Source organism: Hemicordylus capensis, chromosome 6 (genome assembly GCF_027244095.1).
Source record: "Hemicordylus capensis ecotype Gifberg chromosome 6, rHemCap1.1.pri, whole genome shotgun sequence".
Taxonomy (NCBI): Eukaryota; Metazoa; Chordata; class Lepidosauria; order Squamata; family Cordylidae; genus Hemicordylus; species Hemicordylus capensis.
In genome coordinates, this window is record NC_069662.1 from 73,001,084 (window position 1) to 73,008,946 (window position 7,863).

The 7,863-nt window shown below is 49.0% G+C and overlaps 1 long non-coding RNA gene across 1 annotated transcript; it reads left to right on the forward strand.

Annotated features, from left to right (window-relative positions):
• Positions 1–3,086: 3,086 nt before the first annotated feature.
• Positions 3,087–6,713, forward strand: LOC128329374 (uncharacterized). Its single transcript, XR_008309632.1, has 2 exons — positions 3,087–3,276; positions 6,519–6,713. It is a non-coding gene; the product is annotated as an uncharacterized LOC128329374 (long non-coding RNA).
• The last annotated feature ends 1,150 nt before the right edge of the window (positions 6,714–7,863 follow it).

Sequence of the window (7,863 nt, forward strand, 5' to 3'; positions counted from 1 at the left end):
TATTTTATTTTTGCAATGCAGATGCAACATTATAGGGCTGTGACACAGCAATAAAATCCAAAAGGCGGCGTCGGAAATAGGAAAGGCACCTTCCTTACAACACAGGGGCTGTGATGTCAAAACACAGGCTCCACAGAAGCACACTGAACGGACCCTTTGTGACAGTGTGATAGCGTGCAATCCGGAAAGCGCCCTGTTCACACACTTGGAATCAGTTCTGCATTTCAAGCACAATGACAGCAAAGGCTTCTGCTTGCAGAATAACAGTCCCACTTGAGTGCCCTGCCCTTCGCCGGCCAGATGCCACTTCACCTGCCAGCCACTTCTGGCTCCCCGCCACCCTCCCTCCCTGTCTCCATGACCTCCTTCGCTCTTCCCCATTGGGGATGGGTTTTTGAACTGCAGGTTCAGCAGTGAGGAGGGTGAAAAGGGAGCTGGTTCCTCCCACACTGCTGATCTGCAGTTCAAAGTCCCTCCGCATGGCAGTGAAGAGGAATGGGGGCATGAAAGAGGCAGTTCTGGCCTTGTCCCCGGATGCTGCTGTCAGTGTCAAGGGTGTGGCCGGCAGCGCATGGACCTCACCTCGGGCATCATCGGCACTGGAGCTGACACTGGATCTAGCGCTACAGCTGAGCGACTTTGAAAAAGCTGCTGTCTTTGAGAAATAATTGCCAAGTGATGACCAAATGACGAGGGAGGAGAAGAATGCCGCCTCGAACCCCATTAAGTTTCTGAACTAGAGGGACCAATGGTCTGACTCAGTGGAAGGCAACCTCCTATGTAACTATGTTTAGGCCTCTCTTTAAGAGGGAGGAGAGGGCGCAGTGGGAAGGCACCGCAGCCAATCGAATGGAAAAGAGTGGCTGACATCCCGAGCAGCAAGAGGCTGCTGCTAACTCATCCAGAACGTTCCCAAGCAGCAGAGTTTGCATGCAGCAGGAGGGAGGAGCGATGTTCACTGTTCTCCCTGCCTCTGTCATTATCCATTGCCTGCAAAAAGAGGTCCCTGAGGGATTTCTGGAAGGATGTACTTTCCGGAATGTAGGTATGTCTCAACTTTGAGATTGAGATTTCAAAACACTTGATGGACATTCTGCCATCCATGGATGTCTCTCCCTCATGTGACTTCTGAACCTTGCTGAGAAGTAAAGTGTGCCGTCAAGTCGGTGTTGACTCCTGGCAACCCCAGGGGCGCAATTCCAGTGCTTGCCCTAGGCGCTCTTTGCCCTAGATACGCCCCTGGGGGAGGGGAGCAATTCTGGCTGCTCTTTCCTGCTCCCATCAGTGCTCTTTACCTTCCTATGAAGAATCTGTATGCAGTTGATGCAAGAATGCAGCCAGCCAGCAGGGCAGGCAGACGCTGTGTGGCCTGCTGGGCAACAAACAGCAGCACACAAACTACGGAACAGCAGCATGAAAACACCCAGCGGTTGCTGCTGCGAGTCTCCCTGCCACGTGGACCCTGCTTGGTGCGGGTGGCCCAGCAAGCTCTCGGGCCTGGCCTGCGCTCTCCACCATCCAATAGAAGCACCCACCCGCCGCCCCCGTCCCACGCTGCCCAGAGATCTCGTGTGAGTGTGCTGCTTCAGCCTGTGCAAGTGAGTGGGGGGGGGGTTCAGGTGCCACTGGTCCGCTCGCCGGCCACCTGGGATCCGGAGATACCGGGACCTTCCGGCGGCGCCCGCTGGTTGAATCTTGTGATGGTGGGGCATGGAAATTATGCCCCCTTCAGGGGGCGCCCAGAGCACGTGCCCTGGCTGCCCCACCCTGGATCCGCCTCTGCCCTCTGCTCCGGAACAATCTGGCTGATTTAGGAGGAGATTTTCTGTTTGCTGCTCTGGATATCAGCCTGTAATAAATTTAAGGTGGCGATGATGATGATGATGATGATGATGATGATGATGATGATAATGATGATGGTGATGAACAACTTTGTTAGCTATCCCATAACAAATTGTTGTCTGGACGGCTGACAACATGAAATTAATAGATGAAATGAAAACATACAACACATTAAATCATAAGAGACCAAAAGGGGCAGGGGTGGGGGTGGTGAGAGGAAATACAAAATGCAATACAAAGACATTTTAAAACTCTTTTAAAATCAATTTTAAAAAATCAAATTTGAAAATCAAAATTTTAAAAGCCCGACAGAACAAAAAGGTCTTTAGGTGGCATCTAAAAGAACAAAGTGAGGAAGCCAGGCGAAGCTCACTCAGGAAGCTATTCCATAAATGGGGTGTCACCACCCAAAAGGCCCTCTCCCTAGTAGCCACCCACTTCACCTCCTTTGGCAAGGGCACTCAGAGGAGGGCCTCTGAAGAAGAACTTAAGGTCCTGGTTGGGACATATGGAGCAAGGCACTTTGAACTTTGGGGCCGAAGTCCAGGGCCTCCACCAGTGTTCTCTCTAACAGGGATTCCCAGATGTTGTTGACCACAGCTCCCAGAATCCCCAGCCAAAGGCCATTGCAGCCAAAGGCTATTGCTGGGAGTTGTAGTGAACAGTATCCGGAAATCCCTGCTAGAGGCAACACTGGCCTCCACACCCCTTGGGGGCCCCCAAATCCTTTTTAGTTTGTTTTGGGTGGTGTGGTCTCCACTGGCCCTCAATGGACCAGGCACTCAAGTATAACTGTGACCTGTTTCAGCTGCTTTAGAGACAGAGGGGGGAGTGGTGGGGGGAGATATGTGGGATGGGAATATGTTATGTTGTGTGTTGAAACATTTTTGCTAGTGCATATCTGCATAAGTGTACATATGTTTTATATTCTTACATTCTTGTGAGTTCAGTTGCTGTTTGTGCCCTCAAGAACCCACGTATTAAAAATATTGCATGTGTGTATGCGTGTGTAGGGGCATGATGCTTAAGTTGCAGGGTGGGGTGCTCCAGAAACCTTTAGGTCCAGGCTCCAAAATTACCTAGGTGCACCTTTGCCTCTGATAGAGCACAGACTGTTTGGAGTAAAGGTGTATCTGGTTGGTTTGTGTAGTGCTGTAAGCAAATGTGCTCAGGCTGGCCTAGATGCAGCAGATTCTCTTTAATGTCTGTTTTCATTCTGTCAGGTCCACAACACCACCCCTGTTTGAACCTCCACCCACACCTCCATCCGTATATCAGTCTGTACCTCCATCTGCACCTCCATCCTCACCTCCATCCGTACATCAGTCTATAGCTCCATCTGCACCTCCACCTGTACCTCTATCTGCCCCTCCATCCGCACTTCCATCCGTACATCAGTCCGTACCTCCATCTGCACCTCCGCCTTTACATGGGGTAAGTAAATGTAGAGTAATCTGGGCCTGCTTCTTCCTTTCATTAACCTCGTCATTTTAGAGCTGGTCTGTAAGACAGCCTAGTACAAAGTACGATTGTCAGATACATTTTTTTCAAGGTAGCTAATTTGCACAACCTTTTACTCATGCCAGTTGACTCTACCCTACATGAACCATCCACTCCCCCTTTGAGCAGACTTAATATAGGATGCTCTGCATGCATTGCAATATACTTAGGCTTAAAACAATCACAAATGAATCAGTTCCCACTAAGACATAGTCAGAAAAGAAATGGAATCTCTGCTTGTTAAAGGTGGGCCAGAGAAAGTTGTTTTCAGTACTTCACCCACTCCCAGTCTCTTTCCGGGGCGTAGGATGGCTGGCAGCAACCCTGGACAGGCAGGTGCCTGCCTTTTTCCTGCCAATGCTGCCAGGCCGGACCCCCCGCCACCCAACGAGGTCTCCTCTGCCAGCACCAGGTCTCCCTACACACATACTGCTACTGCCGCTGCCTCCTCCTCTGATGGCAGGCTTTTCCCGGCTGTGCTGTCCCCTGCCGGCCATACCCCTTCCACCCTGTGTCAGGACACCAATGCAGGAGGCATTTCTGGGGCTGAGCAGCATGTGTGGCGCATCCAACTGGAGAGTGCATTCTGTGTTGGCCCAGCTGGGGGCTTCTTTGCCTTGCTTGACAGGGAGAGGAAGGAAGAACCCTACTGGGCCGGCGCAGAAAGCACTCGCTGACTGAATGGGCCATGCAGACACGTAATCAGGGTGGGGCAGGCAGGGCACGTGCCCTAGGCGCCAGTTGCAGGGGAGCGCCAAGTGCTTGCCATGCCCCGCACCCAACCACCACAGTTGTGTGTGTTTTTTTCAGGGTTGGTTGGTTTGTTTTGGAAAATCCCCCGCTGCTGGGTGCCTGCTGCCACCACCACTCACGCAGCCGCGCAAGTCGCACAACAGAAATCTGAGTCCCGGCGAAGAGCCTGCGCCCCCGCCCCTACCCCCCCAGAGCACTGACTTTCCGATTATTTTTAGGGAGCGTTTGCTGCCTTAAAGCATCTATTCCCCTTTCTCTTCCTCCAGAGGGGGAAAATAGATGCTTTCAGGCAGCAAGCCTGCCCTGAAATGAGACTGAAGAGCTCTCTTCAACTCTTTAGAGCTCAAGGCCACACCCCTTTGCGTGTGATGTCATCATGTGATACTTCACATGCAAAAGGGCATGGCCTAGAGCTCTAAAGAGCTGGAGGGAGCTCTTCTGTCGCATTTCAGGGTAGGCTTGCTGCGTGAAAGCACCTCTTCACTCCAAGGTGTGCTTCTTATTCAGTAAACAAAATTTTGCAGGCAACCCCTCTCACCATCCAGCTCAAATCCAATCTTCCTTTCTTTGGGTGGGCTTTTCTCTGTGCTCTGTTGTTGGAGGGGGTTAGAGGGGAGGGGTGCGGAAGAGAGTAGGTACTTAGCTGAGCTGGTTTGCCCTTCCAGCAGCTCATGGGTAATAGCTTTGCTGTCTGCTTTCGTGGAATAGGGATTTGCCGAAATAAATTGCTTTGAATTATTTTGTAGAAGGCATAACTCTTATGCCAGTAGTGTTCATGGTTCATCTTTAGTGATGCTAGTGGGCTTTTTTCTTCTTCATTCCACAGATTAGCTGTAGAAGCAGTCTCAGGGCTAAGATGTGCCTTCTACAACAGACACATGTAATACTCTCTCGGGTGTGGGTGGTTGTGATTCGAATTACACATGGCCACTGGCAGTTGCGAGTTTCAGCAGAGAAATGGGTGGAGTGTTTTTACCTCTGGCTGCTTTTTTCTCACATGGATGGAAAAGGAGCCTTGAGAGGGCAACATTAAGGAGGAAAAAAATAACTGCTGGGGGAAAATATCATGATCCTTTGCTTTTTGTCCCTTTGCTCAGACGTATAGTTTTTCACTAGCTGATTTTAATTAAAAAAGCAAAACAGTTGAGGTGACTGGTACCTGCATCTATTGCATAATGTTGATTTGCCTCTCTGTTCCACTGTAGTGCTGTTAGTGCAACTAACCGTTCTCAGCATGCAACTTTTGACACTTATAGATGCTCTGCAACGCTTTCTTTTTTCCTTTTGGATTGTAGCACTGTGTTCTGCTTCCTCCTGTTGTGGTCCAGGCCTGATTTATATACTGAATATGCTCATTAGCTAGCATACAAAATGAGGCCTGTCTCATAGTGTCACCAAGTGACCAAGTTCTTTTATAAAGTGACCATGTAGGATCTGGACGGAAGGAAGAAAGGAGATCAAACCAAACCTAAATGATTCAATGGGCTTTATTGAGTATAAAAGAATAACAACATCAATCTAACTGAGCAGAAAGCAGAACATTCTATCAATATTACTAACAGTATTTCAACCCTAACCAGCAACAATATTCACCCAGTGTTCCTAACTAACACATGTGTGTGTATTAAATCTTCCTAGAGCCTAATACAACTCAGATAGAGATGGAAAAAGGGGGGGGGTAAGGAAGGCTGAGGACTGGCATGGTTTGGGGAGATCAGGAATTAGTAGAGGGACGAGGGGAAAGGAGAAGAAGGGGAAAGGATGGAAGGATCCAAGGCTTGGAGAGGCAGGATATTACCAGGATCAGAGGCTTGAGAGCAGTGGATCTTTCAGCTGAAGGAGAAAAGCTGTTGGCTGGAGACAAGAGCTTTTGGATCAAGCATGCAGTTTGCTCAGAGCATGTCTGAGAGTCAGAGCACCATGGCTGGGGAAGTCTTGACTTCTCATTGCGCAGTGGAAGTCACAGACAGTTCCTGTCCATGGCCAGAGTTCCTGCCTCTAGCCCTACGGCTTGGGCAGCAAACCCTTGGATTGCTCATGAGCAGATCTTGCTTTTAGGCACAAGACTTCGTGGCACGTCTCGTACTCGAATTAGAATTGTATAAACCAGCCCACTATGAGGAATTACGGTTTTGCAGTAATTTCAGTCCGTAGGAGACCAGGTTTAGAGCGGGAATGCTGCAAGACACCTTGTCTGTGTACCTGCAATCCTGTCAAAGATCTGTGAGAGCCAGAATTGGGCTGTGCTGGCAAACCACAAAGCAAGGTTTGAAGGTTATGGAAAAGCAATTGTGAAAACCAGACCACAGTTTCTAGTTTGCCATTGTAATGGCAACAAAGAAATGTCTCCCAGATTCACTGGGGGAAACCCAATTTACTGAGTGCATTTTAATTTAATGATTTTATCTACTTCATATTTTCAGAAGTTCGGGTGCAGGAAGCGAGGGGGGAGAAAGCGAAGACTGAAGAAGCGCTACTGAGCGGGGAGGAAGGTGATCTGTAAAACACCAACCTTTGTTTTTTTTGTAAATATGATTATTTTTGTATATTATTATTATTTCTATTATTGTTATTGTTACTGTTATTATTATTATAATTAAAAACACATTATTCTGAAAGACACACCTCTTCTTCTCCTCCATGGTCTCTGCAGCAAGAGTTCTGCTTATGTACAGAACAACATTTGGAAGCTTCGGAGGTTTTGTAGGGCATTCTGGTTCCTGCTCTGAAATGGGGAGACCTGTGCACCGTTCGTGCCTCTAGGGCAGGAAGAATACTCCTGTCCCTCGGTTACTTGACAATCATAACTCTAGCAGCATAACTCTAGCAGCAGCAGGGGCAGATCCGCCTGAGGACTTGCTCACCCACCTTTCGCTGCCTCTGCTGCAGGCCCCCCACTGATCCCTCCAACCACTGCCTCTGGTAGTAACTTGTGAAAGGCTTTGGTGTACGGGCCTAAGGGGAGGAGGCTGCTTGGTGGCAGAAGTTTCTTGCCCAGCCCCCAGTTGCCAGTCTTGAAAGTGTTGGGAATTCTCTCTGGTAAGAGAATCCCTTTTTCATTACAGCAGAGTGCACAGAGGCACAACACAGCGGAATTTGGTTAGGCATGCATGTATGCTAAGAGTAAAGTAACTTGGAGCCAGTTCATAGTTTCAAATCAATATAAAAGCCATTTATTAAAGAACTCCATTCTAGATAGGAAAGTGAGGAGTTAGGCTCTCTAATCTAGCTAGCTAGCTGGATACAGATGGATTCTGCATCTCTGCACACATGGTGCAGGGAGAGGAGCTTACATGTTCCAAGGTAGAAGGAAAAGGAAGAGAAGGGGGAGAGGAAGGAAGTGGCTGGAAGGAAAGAAGTGTCCCTGAGAGTAGCAATCTACATTCCAATGGGATAGTGTCAGAGCGTTAGAGAAGGGATGACCAGTGTCTTGACCCTCTAGCCCTCTGACTCACTAGTCTGTCCTTCACTGTCTTTGAGACAAGAGACTGTGCAAAGTTCTTCACTTCCAGCAGAAAGGTGGCCAAGGTAATGAGAAAAGGCTGCCAACTAGGAAACAGTCTCCTCAATCTGTGCCCATTTAAATGCTGTGGAAGGTGTGAGGCTGTCATAGCTTTCCTCAGGTGAGCAAGAACCTGGGTCTGCTCCTACTTGGCAGGGAGAAAGTCCCGGAGGAGTAAGCTGACTTTAGATCAGGGATGCTCAACTCTGGTCCTCCTGCAGATATTGGCTTCCAACTCCCATAATCCCTGTCTATTGGCTACTGTG